This window comes from Triticum urartu, chromosome 2 (assembly GCF_003073215.2).
Source record: "Triticum urartu cultivar G1812 chromosome 2, Tu2.1, whole genome shotgun sequence".
Taxonomy (NCBI): domain Eukaryota; kingdom Viridiplantae; phylum Streptophyta; class Magnoliopsida; order Poales; family Poaceae; genus Triticum; species Triticum urartu.
In genome coordinates, this window is record NC_053023.1 from 52,035,638 (window position 1) to 52,057,287 (window position 21,650).

The window sequence follows — 21,650 nt, forward strand, 5'->3', positions numbered from 1 at the left end:
GAGGCGTTCCTCCGCATCTGCCCCCATTTCGGCCTATGGCTTAAGACTTTCAATGTCAAGCCGAAGGTGGTGCGCGGCAGCCAGGCGGAGTGCGGCAGTGCCATGGTTGGCAAGATGGCCAACGTCCTGTGGCTCGAGGGCTCCTTTGTGGAGACCCTGAAGGGGTGGCAATCGGGGTGGTTTTACATCACCGAGCCGTGCGACCCCGAATGGGTCGCAGCCCCCGAGTTTCGGTCCGGACCCCCTACGCGGCTCACCTCCTAGAAGGAGACCGGCCTGTCGTGGGGTAAAAAAGGAGAGCTGACCGGACTCCAAACATGCGTCCAAACCCTGGTGAACAAGAAGCTCAAAGTTGTCAACGTCGTCCAGGTTATGCTCATCCGCCTGATCCTCCCGTGTCAACGACGGGCCTTCAATCCGTGGGAGTTCGACCCGGCGCAGCATCAAACTCTAAACAGGCTCTTCGACATGACGTACGAAGATGCCAGGAGGATGCTTTTCAAGGGCGCCGAGGCTCCTGCATCCGCTACCGAGGATCGTGGATTCAGCGCGCAGCGTCACGCGCTCGTGGTAAGCTGTTTTTCCTTTTACAAGGTATCAGTTTTACATAGTTTGATTCTATGCGGGATCTAAGCTCCCTTTTCCTCTGGCAGGATTGGCAGGTGACGTCCAGACAGATCAACTGTCCGGCTCCTTTGACCGAAGGCCCAGCGGACGCTCACCTGGCGAAGCTACTGGTTCCGGCACCCTATGTGGTGCCGGAGAAGAGGGCCAAGAAGAAGGCCACGGGGACTCGAAAGAGTGCCCGACGCCCAGAGGTGTCGGATTCACCATCCGACGAATCCGAGGCGCACTCCTCCCATGAAGACGAGGAGGAGGAAGAAGAGACCCCTCCCCCTCCAGCGGGGGAAGGGAAGAAAAGGAAGGCCGCCCTCTCTGAGGAGGCCGGAGGGTCCAAGAAGGGGAAAACCCTTCCTCCGGACTACTCCGCCGACGCCGACGACGGCGGAGATGAGTGGCAGCCCAGGGCCAAGCCCCTGGCAAAATCGAAAGTATCCGAATACTGGAGTAATTCATAGTATTCGTTTATTGCACAGCTTTCCCTTATGTCGAATATGCTTATGCAGCCCACCCAAAGACCGGCTCGACACGTCGTCGAGCGGCTCATTGGACTCGTCGGAGGTGAACTTGCTTCCAACAGCTTCCTCCCCCCGCCCTACGGACGACACCGAGGTGTTGTCCCAACAGGTTCCCAGCAGGGAGGAGGTGGTCTCGGAGGCGCCGCAAGGCGACCTCCCGGACTCCAGGAGTAAAGGGGATGAAACCCCCAGGGCTCCAAGTCCGGCCCTAGGCCGGACACCGCTCCGGAATCTTCAAAGGTTCCAGAGTCCGGCGGGGGACCTCCTTCCAAGAGGAGCAAGCCCGCCGTGCCGGTGACCTCCGTCCAACTGGAGGCGCCGGACAATATGTTGGAGGCGCTCCAAGGTGCCTCCATCGACGAGGGGCACCGCACTATTATGAGTGCAGTGATCCAGAAGGTTCAGTCCGCCAAGAGCGGACTGACGGAAGCTTGTACAAGCCTTTTAACAGGCTTTGAGGTAAGTAAAGAATGCGTAAATAATAGTACCGCATAGACAGTAGCCCCTGATGCTCTGTTTGGCGTTCGGGAAGAAAAGCCGAATAGAGGATCAAATAGAATTCGTAGGAGTCTAACAAAAATGAGTCAATATGCATGTGCAGGCTACCCTGCTTGCATCCGCCGCACTGACTGCGGAAGTGGACATGCTAAAGCAGGACCTCGAAAGGTCCAAGCAAGAGCTCGAGCATGCCAAGAAGCAGCTCGAGGACAATGAAGGTAAGAAATACCTTGTTAAAAGTATATATATAAAAAAGGTGCAATTGTGAAAAATGACAGGATTATCGTGGCTATTGTAGGGGCCACGTCTAAGGTGGCGACCCTTAAGCAAGCGCTGGACGAGGCCGAGAAGAATTCGGCCTTGGAGCGCACCGAGCGGGAGAAGTATGAGGCCGAGGTTGGCAACGTGCGGCAAGAGCTCCAGTCTCTTATGGAAAAACATGAGAGTTTGGAGCGTGACTCGAAGACGCAAGCATCCGAGCTTGCGGTGGCTATTGAAAGTGCCAAATATGCCAAGGTCGAGTCCCAGAAGACCCTCCAGGAGTTGGATGAGGTGAAGAAGATAGTGGCGGGGAAGGCATTCTTTATGCAGAGTAAACACATAAACGTGAGTTACCTGATGCTTACCCGAATCCGGAGCTCTCCAGGAGCGTTCGTAGATCTCCCCCGGAGTGTGTCCGATGCCGCCGCATTCTATCGAGGAGGGCAGCTCGACGGAGAAGGTGTTCTGGTCTCAGTACGCTGAGGCCGGACACCCCGTGCCCCCGAGCGACCAGCTGAAGCAACTGGTCGAGCTCCACAAGGCGGCCGAACAGGCCATGAAGGGCCTCATAGTTCGGCTGTGGCCTGGAGAGGCTCTGCCTGGGAGCTATTTCAGGCTGGTGCGGCGGCTGGTGGAGGCCTGTCCGAGGCTTGAAGACATCAAGCGCTCCGTCTGCATTGAAGGTGCCCGTAGGGCCCTTGCCCGTGCTAAGGTGCACTGGGGCAAGCTGGATGCGGAGAAGCTTGTGAAGGACGGGCCACCGCCGGGGAAAGAACATTGCAAGCCCGAGAATTATTATAAGGATGTTCTAAAGGGTGCATGCCTTGTTGCGGATGAATGTACCAAGGATGTATTTTTTGAGTAAAACCCGCTCATGTTATCCTGTGCGCTGAAAACTTGTTCATATGCGCTAAGCAATGCTGCTTGAATTTAAAATATTACCTTCTATGCGGCTGTTTATCAATACTGAGAGATGGCGAGTCGTCGGCTTCTGCCCCCTTGCCGCTAGTGCTGGGGTGTTCGGGGATAAACCTGGGCGCTCTTTTTCCCATATTTGGGTCCTTCGAGGGAGGCGCTCAGCCCAACGAGCAAGGCAATCGGACTATAATGCGTGAACACTCTCACTTAGCCATAGAATTCTATAATTTTAAATTTCGGGGAAGCCCCTAGTATTCGGAAGACCGAGTTCGGGGCGCTATCCACGCCTTGGTCGGACAGAGCCGACTCCTCGCCCTAAGCGGCATAAGTCTTTAAGGACTTGAAAAGACCTCTCGAACAGCGACCAGCTCTCGCCTCATCATGACGGTCAGTTTTAGCTTTCTCAACTGAGGTGCTCAACCCATCTCAACTGGGGCAGAATCGCAGTGGTTCTCCTAGTGCTACCTTAGCCGATATAGCGGAACGTAAGGCACCAAAACATAGGAGCCGGGCAAACCCAACTATTGACCCAAGACATGATTCGGAGCCGATGCATATAATGCTATAAGTTCGGGGTGCCGCACTTGTTAAAGTGTTCGAACTTCTCACACCATGTTGAGGGATACTGAAGCCCCTGGCGTATTCTGGCCGTACCAAAGTGTACGGGTGCAACATGTCGTTAAGGAACATATATATAAAAAAAGGTAATGCAAAAAATAGACAAAAGCTATGCATTGTTTATTAAAATAGCTGTGATCAAAGCAGAACGATACAAGTAATGCGATAAACGAAAAGTTGGACTATTTAACATGTCTGCTCCAGGGGCAAGCTGCGGAATAGTATGCGAAACAGGTATACTGCTCGTGATAGAGACCACCTGGGATTTCCGTAATGCGGCATGGCTTGTCTGCTTCCCTGGTCCTTGCATCGTTTGTGCGGCAATTGAACTGCCGAACAAGCCTTCCGAAGAGTAGAGTCCTGGAAGTAAGAGAAAAGTAAAAAAATCGGCAGCCCCTGGTGCGGTTTAAGCCGTGTTTTGGGCGTGCCGTGATGGTGCCCCTCCCCCTATGCCCATGGTATTTCCAGAGCGTAGTTATGGACGCGAAGTACTGGCGTCGCCTTTTTGCGAGGGTTGGGGTTGGGGCCGCATTGCTACGCCTGCTTGGAACGTGCCAGGCAGTCTTGTTGTAGGTTACTCCGGGCGTGCTTGACGGTGTCCGGACGTTTAATGGCCGGACTGGAGAACGGCCTGGAGAGGCTGCTTTGTACTTCCACTTCAAGGGCCGCCGTGTGCTCCTCCGTTCGGAGGGAGCGTTCGGTGTTTCCATTGACCGTAATTACTCCATGAGGGCCTGGCATCTTGATCTTAAGGTATGCGTAGTGCAGTACCGCATTGAATTTGGCGAATGCGGTTCGCCCGAGCAGTGCGTGATAGCCACTGTGAAACAGGACTATGTCGAAGATTAACTCCTCGCTTCGGAAATTATCCGGAGATCCGAAGACCACTTCAAGTGTGACTGAGTCTGTGCAGTTGGCCTCTACACCTGGTATTACGCATTTAAAGGTCATTTTGGTGGGCTTAATCCTAGAGGGATCTATGCCCATTTTCCGCACTGTATCCTGGTAAAGCAGGTTCAGGCTACTGCCGCCATCCATAAGGACTCTAGTGAGATGAAATCCGTTAATAATTGGGTCTAGAACCAATGTGGTGAATCCGCCATGACGGATGCTAGTGGGATGGTCCCTTCGATCAAAGGTGATCGGGCAGGTGGACCATGGGTTGAACTTTGGGGCGACTGGCTCTACCGCGTATACGTCCCTTAACGCATGCTTCCGCTCCGTTTTGGGGACATGGGTTGCGTATATCATGTTCACCGTCCGCACTTGTGGGGGAAAACCCTTCTGTCCATTGTTGTTCGGCGGCCGGGGCTCCTCGTCATCATCGTTATGCAGCCCCTTGTCTTCATTGTCGGCGCTTAGCTTGCCTGCCTGCTTGAACACCCAACAATCCCTGTTAGTGTGATTGGCCAGCTTTTCGGGGGTGCCATGTATTTGGCACAAGCGGTCGAGTATTCGGTCCAAGCTGGACGGGCCCCTAGGATTCCTTTTGAATGGCTTCTTCCGCTGACTGGATTTAGAGCCTCTGAATCCGGCATTAACTGCCATATCCTCAGCATTGTCGCCGTTAATGCGGCGCTTCTGCTTGTTGCGATGCGACCTGCCACTAATGTCCCTGGTGTCCGAACTACCAGGGTTCTTGGTCATATTGTTGCTACGAGCGAGCCAGCTGTCTTCTCCCGCGCAAAAGCGGGTCATGAGTGTCGTGAGTGCCGCCATAGATTTCGGCTTTTTCTGTCCGAGGTGCCGGGCCAGCCACTCGTCACGGATATTATGCTTGAAGGCTGCTAGGGCTTCAGCGTTCGGACAGTCGACTATTTGATTTTTCTTTGTTAGGAACCGTGTCCAGAATTGTCTGGCCGATTCCTTTGGCTGCTGGATTACGTGACTTAGGTCATCAGCGTCTGGGGGTCGCACATAAGTTCCCTGGAAATTGTCGAGGAATGCGTCTTCCAGGTCCTCCCAACAACTGATTGACCCTATTGGCAAGCTGTTGAGCCAATGCCGAGCTGGTCCTTTAAGCTTGAGTGGGAGGTATTTGATGGCGTGAAAATCGTCGCCGCGGGCCATGTGCATATGAAGGAGATAATCCTTGATCCATACCGCAGGGTCTGTTGTGCCATCATATGATTCGATGTTTACGGGTTTGAAACCCTCGGGGATTTGATGATCCATTATTTCGTCTGTAAAGCACAGTGGGTGTGCGGCGCCTCTGTACTGGGCGATATCATGACGTAGCTCCAATGAGCTTTGTCTACTGTGTTCGGCCCTGCCGAATATGTGGCCGGCGTGTCGTTTACCATCTCGAGCCGTGGGGTGCCCACGCGATCCGTAGATCGAACGTGTTTGCCTTGCCTTGTCCTCCGACATGTCTCGTAAGTCCGGCGCATATTCCCGTGCCTTGGTACGGGGTGCGGCTTGAGTGGAGGGCCGGGAGGCCTCTCTGTCGCGGCCATGAGGTGGCCGTTCGGCCGCATCAAGTGCTTCCTCCTCTAATTGGGGTAGCAACCTGCGCTTTGGGTAACTCTTGGAGGGGCGTTCGAGTTTATGCTCTTCGGCCGCAAGGACTTCGGTCCATATGTCAACCAGCAAATCTTGATCGGCTCAGAGCTGTTGCTGTTTTTTCTTGAGGCTTCTTGTCGTGGCCATAAGACTGCGTTGGAAACGCTTTTGCTCAACGGGATCCTCTGGCACGACAAATTCGTCGTCGTCGAGGCTTGCCTCGTCTTCGGAGGGAGGCATATAGTTATCGTCCTCGACCTCTCTGTCTGCCGCTCTCTCATGAGGGCTGGTTTCTCCATCCTCTTGTGCTAAACCTTGCTGGAGGGGGTTTTCTTCATCACTCTCCGGAGTATTATTATCTCCCGTGCTGGAATCACCGTTTTTGTGCTGGCAGGATTTTGAGCGGCGCCGCTGACGTCGGTGCTTAGGCTATTTCTTGGAGGGGTCATCCTCCGCTGTTCCATCGCCCACTCCCTCTTTTGGGGTGTCCACCATTTATATGTCATATGACGAGGTGGCTTTCCAGGGCCTAGTAGGCGCTGGCTCTTCATCATCTCCTTCATCGGCGTCCATACCGTCGATGTCTTCGGAGTCGAAGTCGAGCATGTTGGTTAAGTCGTCGACAGTGGCTACAAAGTGGGTGGTGGGTGGGTTTTGAATTTCTTCATCGTCCGTACCCCAACCTTGCTGACCGTAGTCCAGCCAGGGCTCTCCTGATAAAGAGAGAGACTTCAGTGTCTTCAGAATATCGCCGAAAGGCGAGTGCTGAAAGATGTCCGCGGCAGTAAACTCCATGATCAGCGCCCAATCAGATTCGATCGGGAGGGGCGCGGAGGGTTCGGAGTCCGGAGAGGAGTCCGGCTCCTTGGAGTCACGAGTCTCACAGAGTACAGGGCTAGTGTTTGGCTCGATCGCCGTTGGGATCGCAGCCCCCGAGGCGGCGTCCAACCACCCATCCTCGATCGGCGCAGTTGGCTCCGAATTAAGGGTCGAAGCCGATGCGGGTGTGGCCTCCAGGGCACTGTTCGGCGGCAGATCTAGATCATGCTCGTCGTGACAGTGCGGCGCGCTCGGCAGTGGCTCGAATCCATCGAAGATCAAGTCCCCGCGGATGTCAGCCGTATAGTTTAAGCTTCCAAATCTGACCTAACGGCCAGGGGCATAGCTTTCGATCTGCTCCAGATGGCCAAGTGAGTTGGCCCGCAGTGCGAAGCCGCCAAAGACGAAGATCTGTCCGTGGAGGAAGGTCTCACCCTGGACTGCATCGCCATTGATGATCATAGGAGCCATCGGGCCTGACGGCGACGACACAGAGGAACTCTCAATGAAAGCACCAATGTTGGTGTCAAACCCGGCGGATCTCGGGTAGGGGGTCCCGAACTGTGCGTCTAGGCCGGATGGTAACAGGAGGCAAGGGACACGAAGTTTTACCCAGTTTCGGGCCCTCTCGATGGAGGTAAAACCCTACGTCCTGCTTGATTAATATTTATGTTATGGGTAGTACAAGAGGTGATCTACCACGATATCAGAGAGGCTAAACCCTAGAAGCTAGCCTATGGTATGATTGTTGATGTGTATGTTGTCCTATGGACTAAAACCCCCCGGTTTATATAGACACCGGATAGGGTTAGGGTTACATAGAGTTGGTTACAATGGTAGGAGATCTGAACATCCGTATTGACAAGCTTGCCTTACACGCCAAGGAAAGTCCCTTCCGGACACGGGACGGAGTCTTCAATCTTGTATCTTCATAGTCCAGGAGTCCGGCTGAAGGTACAATACGGCTATCCGAACACCCCCTAATCCAGGACTCCCTCAGTAATCCTGTTCTGGAAGTCATGCTACTAGATCATGATGAACCTACGAACTATGAAGAAGCGATGGTGAGCCCAGATTCCGCAAAATGGCTAGAAGCCATGAAATCTGAGATGGGATCCATGTATGAGAACAAAGTATGGACTTTGGTTGACTTGCCCGTTGATCGGCAAGCAATTGAGAATAAATGGATCTTCAAGAAGAAGACTGACGCTGACGGTAATGTTATTATCTACAAAGCTCGACTTGTTGCGAAAGGTTTTCGACAAGTTCAAGGGATTGACTACGATGAGACCTTCTCACCCGTAGCGATGCTTAAGTCTGTCCGAATCATGTTAGCAATTGCCGCATTTTATGATTATCAAATTTGGCAGATGGATGTCAAAACTGCATTCCTGAATGGATTTGTGGAAGAAGAGTTGTATATGATGAAACCGAAAGGTTTTGTCGATCCAAAGGGAGCTAACAAAGTGTGCAAGCTCCAGCGATCCATTTATGGACTGGTGCAAGCCTCTCGGAGTTGGAATAAACGCTTTGATAGTGTGATCAAAGCATTTGGTTTTGTACAGACTTTTGGAGAAGCCTGTTGAGGGAGTCATGTACTAGGGGGTCTCCGGACAGCCGGACTATCTCCATTGGCCGGACTGTTAGACTATGAAGATACAAGATTGAAGACTTCGTCTCGTGTCCGGATGGGACTCTACTTGGCGTGGAAGGAAAGCTAGGCAATACGTATATGGATATCTCCTCCTTTGTAACCGACCTTGTGTAACCCTAACCCTCTCCGGTGTCTATATAAACCGAAGAGTTTTAGTTCGTAGGACAACAATCATAACATACAATCATACCGTAGGCTAGCTTCTAGGGTTTAGCCTCTCTGATCTCGTGGTAGATCTATTCTTGTAACACCCATATCATCAATATCAATCGAGCAGGATGTAGGGTTTTACCTCCATCAAGAGGGCCCGAACCTGGGTAAAACTTCATGTCCCTTGCCTCCTGTTACCATCCGTCCTAGATGCACAGTTCAGGACCCCTTACCCGAGACCCGCCGGTTTTGACACCGACATTGGTGCTTTCATTGAGAGTTCCTCTATGTCGTCGCCGTTAGGCTTGATGGCTCCTACCATCATCGGTAGCGATGTGGTCCAGGGTGAGACTTTTCTCCTCGGATAGATCTTCGTATTTGGCGGCTTTGCACTGCGGGCTAATTCGCTTGGCCATCTGGAGCAGATTGAAAGCTACGCCCCTGGCCATACTCGCGGAGACTTGATCTTCGACGGATTCGAGCCACAGCCGGGCGCGCCGCACTGTCTCGATGGGCATGACCTAGCTCTGCCACCAGACGGTACTCCAGAGGCCGCGCCCACACCAGCTCCGACCCTTAGCTCGGAGCCAGTTGCACCAATCGAGGACGGGTGGCTAGACACCGCCTCAGGGGCTGCAGTCTCAACGGCGATCGAGCCGAACACCAGCATAATCCTCCGCGCAGCCCGTGACTCCAAGGTGCTGGACTCTCCTCCGGACCCCGAACCATCCGCGCCCCTGCCAATCGAATCCGACTGGGCGCCGATCATGGAATTCACCGCTACGTATATCTTTCAGCACTCGCCCTTCGGTGACATTCTGAATTCACTAAGGTCTCTCTCTTTGTCAGGAGAGCCCTGGCCGGATCATGGCCAACAGGACTGGGATGCGGACGATGAAGAAATTCGACACCCACCCACCATCCACTTTGTAGCCACTGTCGATGATTTAACCGACATGCTCGACTTCGACTCCGAAGACATCGACGGTATGGACGACGATGTAGGAGACGAACATGAACCAGCACCTATAGGGCACTGGAAAGACACCTCGTCATATGACATATACATGGTGGATACACCCAATGAAGGCAACGGCGACGAGATAGCGGAGGATGACCCCTCCAAGAAGCAACCCAAGCGCTGACGTCAGCGGCGCCACTCTAAGTCCCGCCAAAGCAAAAGTGGTGATACCGGCACAGGAGATAATAACACTCCGGATAGCGCCGAAGACAACGAAAACCCCCTCCAGCAAGAGTTAGATCAGGAGGATGATGGAGCCAGCTCTCCTGAGAGAACGGCTGGCGGAGAGGAGGAGGATGACAATTACATGCCCCCCTCCGAAGACGAGGCAAGCCTCGGAGACAATGAATTCGCCGTACCTGAGGATCCCGTCGAACAAGAGCGCTTCAAGCGCAGGCTTATGGCCACGGCAAATAGCCTGAAGAAAAAGCAGCAGCAGCTTCAAGCTGATCAAGATCTGCTAGCTGACAAATGGACTGAAGTCCTCACAGCCGAGGAATATAAACTCGAGCGTCCCTCCAAGAGTTACCCAAGGCGCAGGTTACTACCCCGACTGGAGGAAGAAGCGTATTATACGGCTGACCGGCCACCTCGTGGCCACGATAGAGAGGCATTCCTGCTAAAAGCTCAGCCTCCACCCCAACGCCATCCAAATAAAAAGGCATGGGGAGATACGCCAGACCTGCGAGACATATTGGAGGACAAAGCAAAGCACTCAAGATCGATCTACGGATCACGAGGGCGCACCACTCTACGAGACGGTAAACGTCATGCCGGATACAGTAAAAGCAAATCCGGCCGGGACGAACACAGCGGGCAGGACCCATACGAGCTGCGTCGTGATATAGCCCAATACAGAGGTGTCGCACACCCCTTATGCTTCACAGACGAAGTAATGGAACATCAATTCACAGAAGGTTTCAAACCTGTAAACATTGAATCATACGACGGCACAACAGATCCCGCGGTATGGATTGAGGACTTCCTCCTCCACATCCACATGGCCCGTGGTGATGACTTACATGCCATCAAGTACCTCCCACTAAAACTCAAAGGACCAGCACGGCATTGGCTTAATAGCTTGCCAGCGGACTCCATTAGCTGTTGGAAAGATCTGGAAGCCGCATTCCTCGACAACTTTCAGGGCACTTATGTGCGACCACCAGACGCCGATGACTTGAGCCACATAATCCAGCAGCCAGAAGAGTCGGCCAGGCAATTCTGGACTCGGTTCCTTACCAAGAAAAACCAAATCGTCGACTGTCCGGATGTGGAGGCCTTAGCGGCTTTCAAGCACAACATCCAAGACGAGTGGCTAGCCCGGCACCTTGGTCAGGAAAAGCCAAAATCTATGGCAGCCCTCACGACGCTCATGACCCGCTTTTGTGCGGGAGAAGACAGTTGGTTGGCTCGCAGTAACAACATATCAAAGAACCATGGTACCTCAGATACCAAGGACGGCAACAGTAGGTCATGTCGCAACAAGCATAAGCGCCGCATTAACGGCGAAAGCACTGAGGATACGACAGTCAATGCCAGATTCAAAGGCTCTAAACCCGGTCAGCGGAAAAAGCCATTCAAACAAAGTACGCCGGGTCCGTCTAGCTTGGACCATATACTCGATCGCTCGTGTCAAATACACGGCACCCCAGACAAGCCAGCCAATCACACCAACAGGGATTGTTGGGTGTTCAAGCAGGCCGGCAAGTTAATTGCCAAAAACAAGGACAAGGGGCCGCATAGCGATGACGAGGAAGAACCCCGGCAGCCGCACACTGGAGGACAGAAGAGGTTTCCCCCGCAAGTGAGGACGGTGAACATGATATACGCAACCCACATCTCCAAGAGGGAGCGGAAGCGTGCGCTCAGGGACGTATATGCGCTGGAGCCAGTCGCCCCGAAGTTCAACCCTTGGTCCTCTTGTCCGATCACCTTTGATCGCAGGGACCACCCCACTAGTATCCGTCATGGCGGATTCGCCGCACTGGTCCTTGACACAATCATCGACGGATTTCACCTCACTCGAGTCCTCATGGACGGCGGAAGTAGCCTGAACCTGCTTTATCAGGACACAGTGCGCAAAATGGGTATAGACCCCTCAAGGATCAAACCCACAAATACGACCTTTAAAGGCATCATTCCAGGCGTAGAGGCCCACTGCACAGGCTCAATTACACTAGAAGTGGTCTTCGGATCCCCGGATAACTTCCGAAGCGAAGAGTTAATCTTCGATATAGTCATGTTCCGCAGTGGTTATCACGCACTGCTCGGATGAACCGCATTCACTAGATTCAATGCGGTACCACATTATGCATACCTCAAGCTCAAGATGCCAGGACCTCGCGGAGTTATTACAGTCAATGGAAACATAGAGCGCTCTCTCCGAACAGAGGAGCACACCGCAGCCCTCGCAGCAGAAGCGGAAAGCAGCCTCCCAAGGCAATCTACCAGTTCGGCGTTTCAAAGCCTGGACACCTTCAAGCGCTCAGGGCAATCGGCAAATAGACCGCCTGGCGCGATCTGAGCTCGCGTAGCAATACGACGGCCACCCCAATCCCAGCCCAACGACGTTGTTCGTGCCGCGCGTACATCATTACGCATTAAAAATACCATGGGCACAGATGGCGAGGGGGAGGCACAACTACGGCATGTCCCAAAACGCGGCCTAAACCGCACCAGGGGCTTCCCGTTTGGTTATTTTTCTTTTTCTTTCAGGACCTCAATCTCTGGAAACACTGTCCGGCTCTATTGCCGAACACATGATACAGCAACCAAGGAGGCCGACGACTACGGAATTCCCAGGTGGATTACAGATTTCACATAATTCCTCAGCTCGCCCTTGGAAGGGACATAGTCCTACTCTTTTGCTCATTACACTATCTGTATCACTTTGCTTTAATGCAATTTTTAATATACAATGCATGACATTACGATTATTATCGCACTTTTGTTATATGTATACATATCTATGTGTTCATTAATGACGCCTAGCAACCGTACACTCTGGTACGGCCAATGCACCAGGGGCTTACGTACCCATAATATGGTGTAAAAAGTCCGAACACTTTCACAAGTGCGGCACCCCGAACTTATAGCATTATATGCATCAGCTCCGAATCATGTCTTTGGTCAAATGTTGGGTTTGCCCGGCTCCTATGTTTTGGTACCTTACGTTCCGCTCTATCGGCTAAGGTAGCGCTAGGAGAACAACTGCGATTGTGCCCCAGTTCTGCCGGGCCAAGCACCTCAGTAGAGAAAGCTAAAATTGACTGTCATGATAAGGCGAGAGACTGGTCGCTGTTCGGCGAGGTTTTTCAAGTCCCTAAAGACTTATGCCGCTTAGGGCGAGGGGCCGGCTCCGTCCGGCTTACAGGCGTGTATCGCGCCCCGAATTCGGCCTTCCGAATACCAAGGGCTTCGCCGAAATTTAAAATTATAGAATTCTATGGCTAAGTGAGAGTGATAAAGCATTATTAGTCCGGTTGCCTTGTTCCTTGTGCTGAGCAGCTCCCTCGAAGGACCCAAACATGGGAACAACAGTGCTCAGGTTTATCCCGAACACCCAGGCACTCATGGCATGGGGGCAGAAGCCGAGGACTAGCCATCTCTCAGATTGGATAAACAACCAAACAGAAGGTAATATTTTAAATTCACACAAGCGTTGCATAGCGCATATGAAACACGTTTTCATTACACAGGATAAAAAACGAGCAAGTCTCATTCAAATATTACATTTTGTGAACACTCATCCGCGATAAGACGGGCGCCCGTCAGAACAGCCTCATAGTACATCTCGGGGTGGCGGTGCTCCTTGCCCTCCGGCGGGCCCTCCTTGATAAGCTTCGCGGCGTCTAGCTTGACCCACTGCGTTTTCACACGGGCGAAGGCCCGGTGTGCACCTTCAATGCAGACGGATCGCTTGACGACCTCCAGCCGTGGGCAGGCATCCACAAGCCGCCTCACCAGGCCGAAGAAGCTGTTCGGAAGGGCGTCGCCATGCCACAACCGGACTATGAAGCCCTTCATGGCCTGATCGGCCGCCTTATGTAGCTCGGCCATCTGCTTCAGCTGGTCGCTCATTGGCACCGGATGTTCGGCCTCAGCATACTGAGACCAGAACAACTTCTCCATCGAGCTTCCGTCCTCGGCCTGGTAGAACAGTGCGGCATCGGACACACTGTGGGGCAAATCTGCGAATGCTCCTGAAGAGCTCCGGATTCGGGTAAGTAATCGGTAATTCACCTTTACATGCTTGCTTTGCATATAGAAAGCCTTACCCGTCTCTATCTTCTTCATCGCGTCGATCTCCTGAAGGGCCTTCTGGGCCTCGGCCTTGGCACTCTTCGCTCTCTCACGGGCCGCGGCAAGCTCAGACTCTCTCGTCTTCAAGTCAAGCTCCAACGCCGCGTGCTTGGTCACGAGAGCCTGGAGCTCTTGCTGCACCTCGCCCACCCGAGCCTCGTGCCTCTCTCGCTCGGTGCACTCCTGAGCCGCCTTTTCTTTGGCCTGGGATAGCGCTTTCTTTAGGGTCGCCACCTCAGTCGTGGCCCCTGGCAAACATACAATGATCCTGTCATTTAGCAATCGCGTCCTTTTTCTCATCTATAGACGGGGTATCACTTACCCTTGTTATCCTCGAGCTGCCTCTTAGCAAGGCCGAGCTCTTTCTGGGACCCCTCGAGGGCCTGCTTCAGTACAGCGACCTCCGCAGTCAGTGCGGCGGACGCCAGCAGCGAAGCCTGCATATGCATATTGACATACTTAATTAGACTCCTGCGATATTATTTGGTCCTCTGTTCGGCTTTTCTTTGTGAACACCAAGCACGGCATCAGGGGCTACTGTCTATGTAGTAACACTTCTACTGCATTTTAAAATACTTACCTCAAAGCCTGTTAGAAGGCTAGTACAGGCTTCAGTCAATCCGCTCTTCGTGGACTGAACCTTCTGGATCACCGCACTCATGACAGTGCGGTGCTCCTCCTCGATGGAAGCGCTGCGAAGTGCTTCCAACATAGTGTCTGGCGCCTCTGGATGGACAGAGGTCACTAGCACTGGTGTCTCACCCTCCTTAGAAGGGGACCACCTGCCTGTGCTTGGATCCGTTGGAGGGTCCGGCGCGGTGTTCGGCTGAGCACCAAACTCAGAGCTTCCGGGGACCCCGTCCCCTTGGCTCCCGGAGTCCGAAAGGTCGCCTTGAGGCGCCTCCAGGACTGTCCCCCCGATCCGATGCCTCTTGAGACAGCACCTCCGTGTCGTTGGCCGGATGAGGGGAGGTGGCCGTCGGGACTGGATCGCTATCCATGTCCGACGCGCCCAGGGAGCCGTCCGAGGATACCTCGATATTGGCTTGGGGCGGCCTGCACAATTGAGTTCGGCGTTTGGGAAAGAAATGCGACAAAGGAATCCTATGGGTTACTTTGGTATCTGAATACTTACGATCTCCCCTAGGGCTTGCCCCTGGGCAACCACTCATCTTCACTTTTGTCGGCGGCGGTGGAGCTGTCCGGAAGGAGCGTCCTTCCCTTCTTGGACCCTTCGGCCTCCCCAGTTGGGGCTGCCTTCCTTTTCTTGTCTCCCCTAGTCGGTGGGGGAGCCTCCTCTTCCTCTTCCTCGTCTTCGGGGGAAGAGTGCACTGCAGAGTCATCGGACGGTGAGTCCGACGACGCCTGGCATCGGGAACTCTTTCGAGCTCCCTTGGCTTTCTTGGTCTTCTCCAGCACCTTATAAGGGGCCGGAGTCAGCATCTTCATCAGAAGAGCGTCTGCGGGGCCTTCGGGCAAGGGAGCCGGACAGTCGATCTGTCCGGCCATCTTCTGCCAGTCATGTCAAAATTACTGGAGTTTAGATCCCGCATAGAGCCAATCTATATATATAAAACAAATATCCTGTAAGAGGTAAAACAACTTACCGCACTGGCGTGGTGCTTCGCGCTGAATCCGCGATCCTCAGTAATGGGGGAGGGACCGCGGCGCCCTTGAACAGCACCCTCCAGGCATTTTCATGAGTCGTGTCGAAGAGCCTGTTCAGAGTTCGGTGTTGCGCCGGATTGAACTACCACAAGGTAAACTCCCGTTGTTGGCACGGGAGTATCCGGCGAACGAGCATAACCTGCACTATGTTGACAAGCTTGAGCTTCTTATCCACCATGTTCTGAATACATGACTGGAGTCTGGTCAGCTCTTTCGAATTATCCCAGGACAGGCCCTTCTCTTTCCAGGAGGTGAGCCGCATGGGGATGCCGGATCGAAACTCGGGGGCCGCTACCCATGCGGGGTCGCGCGGCTCGGTGATATAGAACCACCCCGATTGCCACCCCTTTATGGTGTCCACGAAGGTGCCCTTGAGCCATGTGATGTTGGTGCTCTTGCCCACCATGGCGCCTCCGCACTCCGCCTGGCGGGTGCTCACTACCTTCGGCTTGACATTGAAGGTCTTCAGCCATAAGCCGAAGTGGGGCTTGATGCGGAGGAAGGCCTCGCACACGACGATAAACACCGAGATGTTGAGGATGAAGTTTGGGGCTAGATCATGGAAATCCAGACCGTAATAAAACATGAGCCCCCGGACGAAGGGATGGAGAGGGAATCCTAGTCCGCGGAGGAAATGGGTGAGGAATACCACCCTGTCATGGGGCTCGGGGTGGGGATGAGTTGTCCCTCATCTGGGAGCCGGTGCGCGATGTCGTCGTTCAGGTATCCGGCTCTCCTCAGTTTCTTGATGTCTCCTTCCGTGACGAAGGAGACCATCCACTTGCCTCCCGCTCCGGACATGGTTGGAGAAGGTTGAGATGGAAGTGAGGACTTGGGCGCTAGAGCTCGAGTATACGGGAGCGGATGAGCAGAGGAGGAAGAAGGCGTGGATAGAAAGGTGAATCCTTATCCCTTTATATGGGCGGACAAAATTAAACGTCCCCACTTGCCTAGTAAAACTCGCTTATTCCCCAAGCGCCGCAATTGATGGCGCGGTTGGGTTACTCACGCCCGTATTGATGAGAATCATGTAATAAGGGGACACGATCTCTGCTTTGACAAGACGTGTCAAAAAACTGCCTCGCTTTATGTGCGGGGCTGGTTAAAAGAAACGGTTCGAATAATCACCGGGCCATGACATAACGTCATTTTGCCAAAGCAAGCTAGCGGATTAGATCTGCGAAAGCATTATTCTCTCTATGGTGGAATGTGGAACTTATTTTGCAGGGTCGGACACTATCCTCGTATTCAAATTCTTCTGTGATGTATTCGGAGAAGGAACCCGCCTTGCAATGCCGAAGACAACTGCGCGCCGGACTCATCGTCATTGAAGCCTGGTTCAGGGGCTACTGAGGGAGTCCTGTACTAGGGGGTCTCTGGACAGCCGGACTATCTCCATTGGCCGGACTGTTAGACTATGAAGATACAAGATTGAAGACTTCTTCTCGTGTCCGGATGGGACTCTACTTGGCGTGGAAGGCAAGGTAGGAAATACGTATATGGATATCTCCTCCTTTGTAACCGACCTTGTGTAACCCTAACCCTCTCCGGTGTCTATATAAACCGAAGAGTTTTAGTCCGTGGGACAACAATCATAACATACAATCATACCATAGGCTAGCTTCTAGGGTTTAGCCTCTCTGATCTCGTTGTAGATCTACTCTTGTAACACCCATATCATCAATATCAATCGAGCAGGACGTAGGGTTTTACCTCCATCAAGAGGGCCCGAACCTGGGTAAAACTTCGTGTCCCTTGCCTCCTGTTACCATTCGGCCTAGACGCATAGTTCGGGACCCCCTACCGAGATCCGCCGGTTTTGACACCGACACCTGTATTTACAAGAAAGTGAGTGGGAGCTCTGTAGCATTTCTGATATTATATGTGGATGACATATTACTAATTGGAAATGATATAGAATTTCTGGATAGCATGAAGGTATACTTGAATAAGAGTTTTTCAATGAAAGACCTCGGTGAAACTGCTTACATATTGGGCATTAAGATATATAGAGATAGATCAAGACGCTTAATTGGACTTTCACAAAGCACATACCTTGACAAAGTTTTCAAGAAGTTCAAAATGGATCAAGCAAAGAAAGGGTTCTTGCCTGTGTTACAAGGTGTGAAGTTGAGTAAGACTCAATGTCCGACCACCGCAGAAGATAGAGAGAAAATGAAAGATGTTCCCTATGCTTCAGCCATAGGCTCTATCATGTATGCAATGCTGTGTACCAGACCTGATGTGTGCCTTGCTATAAGTCTAGCAGGGAGGTACCAAAGTAATCCATGTGTGGATCACTGGACAGCGGTCAAGAACATCCTGAAGTACCTGAAAAGGACTAAGGATATGTTTCTCGTATATGGAGGTGACAAAGAGCTCATCGTAAATGGTTACGTAGATGCAAGCTTTGACACTGATCCAGACGATTCTAAATCGCAAACTGGATACGTGTTTAAATTGAACGGTGGAGCTGTCAGTTGGTGCAGTTCTAAACAAAGCGTCGTGGCGGGATCTACATGTGAAGCGGAGTACATAGCTGCTTCGGAAGCAGCAAATGAACGAGTCTAGATGAAGGAGTTCATATCCGATCTAGGTGTCATACCTAGTGCATCGGGTCCAATGAAAATCTTTTGTGACAATACTGGTGCAATTGCCTTGGCGAAGGAATCCAGATTTCACAAGAGAACCAAGCACATCAAGAGACTCTTCAATTCCATTCGGGATTTAGACCAAGTGGGAAACATAGAAATTTGCACGATACATACAGAACTGAATGTTGCAGACCCGCTGACTAAGCCTCTTCCATGAGCAAAACGTGATCAGCACCAAGGCTCCATGGCTGTTAGAATCATTACTGTTTAATCTAGATTATTGACTCTAGTGCAAGTGGGAGACTGAAGGAAATATGCCCCAGAGGGAATAATAAAGTTATTATTTATTTCCTTATATCATGATAAATGTTTATTATTCATGCTAGAATTGTATTAACCGGAAACATAATACATGTGTGAATAAATCGACAAACAGAGTGTCACAAGTATGCCTCTACTTGACTAGCTTGTTGATCAAAGATGATTATGTTTCCTAACCATAGACATGAGTTGTCATTTGATTAACGGGATCACATCATTAGGAGAATGATGTGATTGACTTGACCCATTCCGTTAGCTTAGCACTTGATTGTTTAGTTTGTTGCCATTGCTTTCTTCATAACTTATACATGTTCCTATGACTATGAGATTATGCAACTCCCGTTTACCGGAGGAACACTTTGTTTGCTACCAAACGTCACAACGTAACTGGCTGATTATAAAGGTGCTCTACAGGTGTCGCTGAAGGTACTTGTTGGGTTGGCGTATTTCGAGATTAGGATTTGTCACTCCGATTGTCGGAGAGGTATCTCAGGGCCCTCTCGGTAATACACATCACTCAAGCCTTGCAAGCACTGCAACTAATAAGTTAGTTGCGGGATGATGTATTACGGAACGAGTAAAGAGACTTGCTGGTAACGAGATTGAACTATGTATTGAGATACCGATGATCGAATCTCGGGCAAGTAACATACCGATGACAAAGGGAACAACGTATGTTGTTATGCGGTTTGACCGATAAAGATCTTCGTAGAATATGTAGGAGCCAATATGAGCATCCAGGTTCCGCTATTGGTTATTGACCGGAGATGTGTCTCGGTCATGTCTACATAGTTCTCGAACCGGTAGGGTCCGCACGCTTAAAGTTCAGTGACGATCGTAATCAGGGTTTTTATGTTTTGATGTACCGAAGGTTGTTCGGAGTCCCGGATGTGATCACGGACATGACGGGGAGTCTCGAAATGGTCGAGACATAAAGATTGATATATTGGAAGCCTATATTTGGATATCGGAATCGTTCCGGGTGAAATCGGGATTTTACCGGAGTACCGGGGGGTTACCGGAACCCCCCCGGGGGTTAATGGGCCCACATGGGCCCTAAGGGAAAAGAGGAGGGCTGGCCAGGGCAGGCCGCGCGCCCCCTCCCCCCCTAGTCCGAATAGGACAAGGAAAGGGGGCAGCGCCCCCTTTCCTCTTTCCCCCTTCCCCTTTCCTTCTCCAACAAGGCAAGAGGGGGGAGTCCTACTCCCAGTGGGAGTAGGACTCCTCCAGGCGCACCCCTAGGGGCCGGCCGCACCTCCCCCCTCCCTCCTTTATATACGGGGGCAGGGGGCACCCCATGACACACAAGTTGATCTTCGTGATCATTCCTTAGCCGTGTGCGGTGCCCCCTTCCACCATATTCCACCTCGGTCATATCGTAGCGGTGCTTAGGCGAAGCCCTGCGTCGGTAGAACATCATCACTGTCATCACGCCGTCGTGCTGACGAAACTATCCCTCAACACTCGGCTGGATCGGAGCTCGAGGGACGTCACCGAGTTGAACGTGTGCAGAACTCGGAGGTGCCGTACGTTCGGTACTTGGACCGGTCGGATCAGGAAGACGTACGACTACTTCCTCTACGTTGTGTCAACGCTTCCGTTGCCGGTCTACGAGGGTACATAGACAACACTCTCCCCTCTCGTTGCTATGCATCACCATGATCTTGTGTGTGCGTAGGAAAATTTTGAAATTACTACGTTCCCCAACAGATAGCAACCGTCATCGTCCGATCCGGTAGACCCAGATCTAGGGTTTCCCCCGGAACATCCCGATCAGGTTGATGAGACCTGCAACGACGATGCCTCCAGAAGGAAACGACGTCTGAGACGCCGCCATCGTCCGCCAAGACCACAGTCTGGCATGATTTTCATCGGAAGCCACGTCTTCCCGACCTCGTGGCTGGCTGGAACCGAGCGGAACCTCGCCACGAAGACGTATGTTGCCGTCGGTACTCCGGCGGAGATCCGGCATCTCCTCACCGGTCCCTCCATGCGCCGCCGGTCGACGAAAGGCCTCCCCGCGACGGATCCAAACGGAGCGTTGGATCCGCAGTAGCGGTCGTCACCATCACGAGCAGGACAGCCCACCTCGCCGGATGGGGCACTGCCACCGCCGCCGTCCATGCAGGGCCGCCGCTCCGCCGGCGATGGTGCTCGGGCCCCCGCCGCACAGCACGGATACTCCGTCCTAGCCGCCGCCGTTGGATCTCATGAGAAGGGCTGCGCCCGCCGCCTCAGATGGGATCCGCCGCCTCCCCCCGCCCAGGACCTTTGGCACCGGGCCCGCTGCCACCGCGGCCCACGCCGGCGGCAGCGGCGGCAGGAGGGGGTGGAGGGGGAGGTGCTGGCGGCGCTAGGGTTGGGGCCCCTGGCGTATAATAATCTCATGTATTTGATAGCATATAATAATCTCATGTCTTATCTCTAGGGAATGCTTCTTGCCCTCCAAGCCATCTACTACGTATAAACCGACCGAGAGGCTCAATACAACGACATCCATCATATTCCGCCAATTCTTCTCTTTCTATCGTTCTATAAATTGGAAAGGTCAGTGTTTATCCTTGTGTCACCTGTTGAAGGGAGAGCCTTGGCTTGGGATGAAGGTTTAGCAGCCACATGAGAGTGATGAAGAAGGAGCCGAATGCGAAGTGGAAGGTGGTGATGGTGTATGGGAAGGGAAATACTCTCTGAACATGTGTAGCATCATCATCAGTCACATGCATATGGGAATTCAAGAAACGATTCCCAAAGGAGAAGGAGAAAAATGGAGATTAGTACTGACCGGCCTGTTGTAAATATTGAAGTAGATGTTCAGGAGGCACAAGACGAGGATCATGGCGCCGAGCTGCAGCGTCCGAGGAATTCCAGCGGCCTCCGGCTCCACGCCTCCCTTCGCCGCCGGGCGACGCCGCCACAAGGCCGCTGCCGTCCTGCTCATGGAAGCCCGGCCCTTGCTGCCGCCTGCGTGTAGATGTGGCGAGGAGCAGGTGGCCCCTGCGAATGCCGAGCAGGCGGCGGGACAGCACGAAAGAGCGACGAGGAAGGGAGCGCCTGCAGCTCCAGGCCTGGGGAAAAGTTGTCAACTCGTCCGGTTCCTCCCAGGAATACATTTTTGCACTATTGCGAACCCTCCTATGAAGCCGGCCGGGCGGCACTCCGCATGGGACCTACGTTCCTCCGTCGCA

General features: G+C 52.7%; 1 pseudogene; it reads right to left on the reverse strand.

Moving 5' to 3' along the window:
• The window catches only part of LOC125534981, a 34,120-nt pseudogene extending 12,717 nt beyond the window's left edge, over positions 1-21,403 (reverse strand).
• Positions 21,404-21,650: the final 247 nt, after the last annotated feature.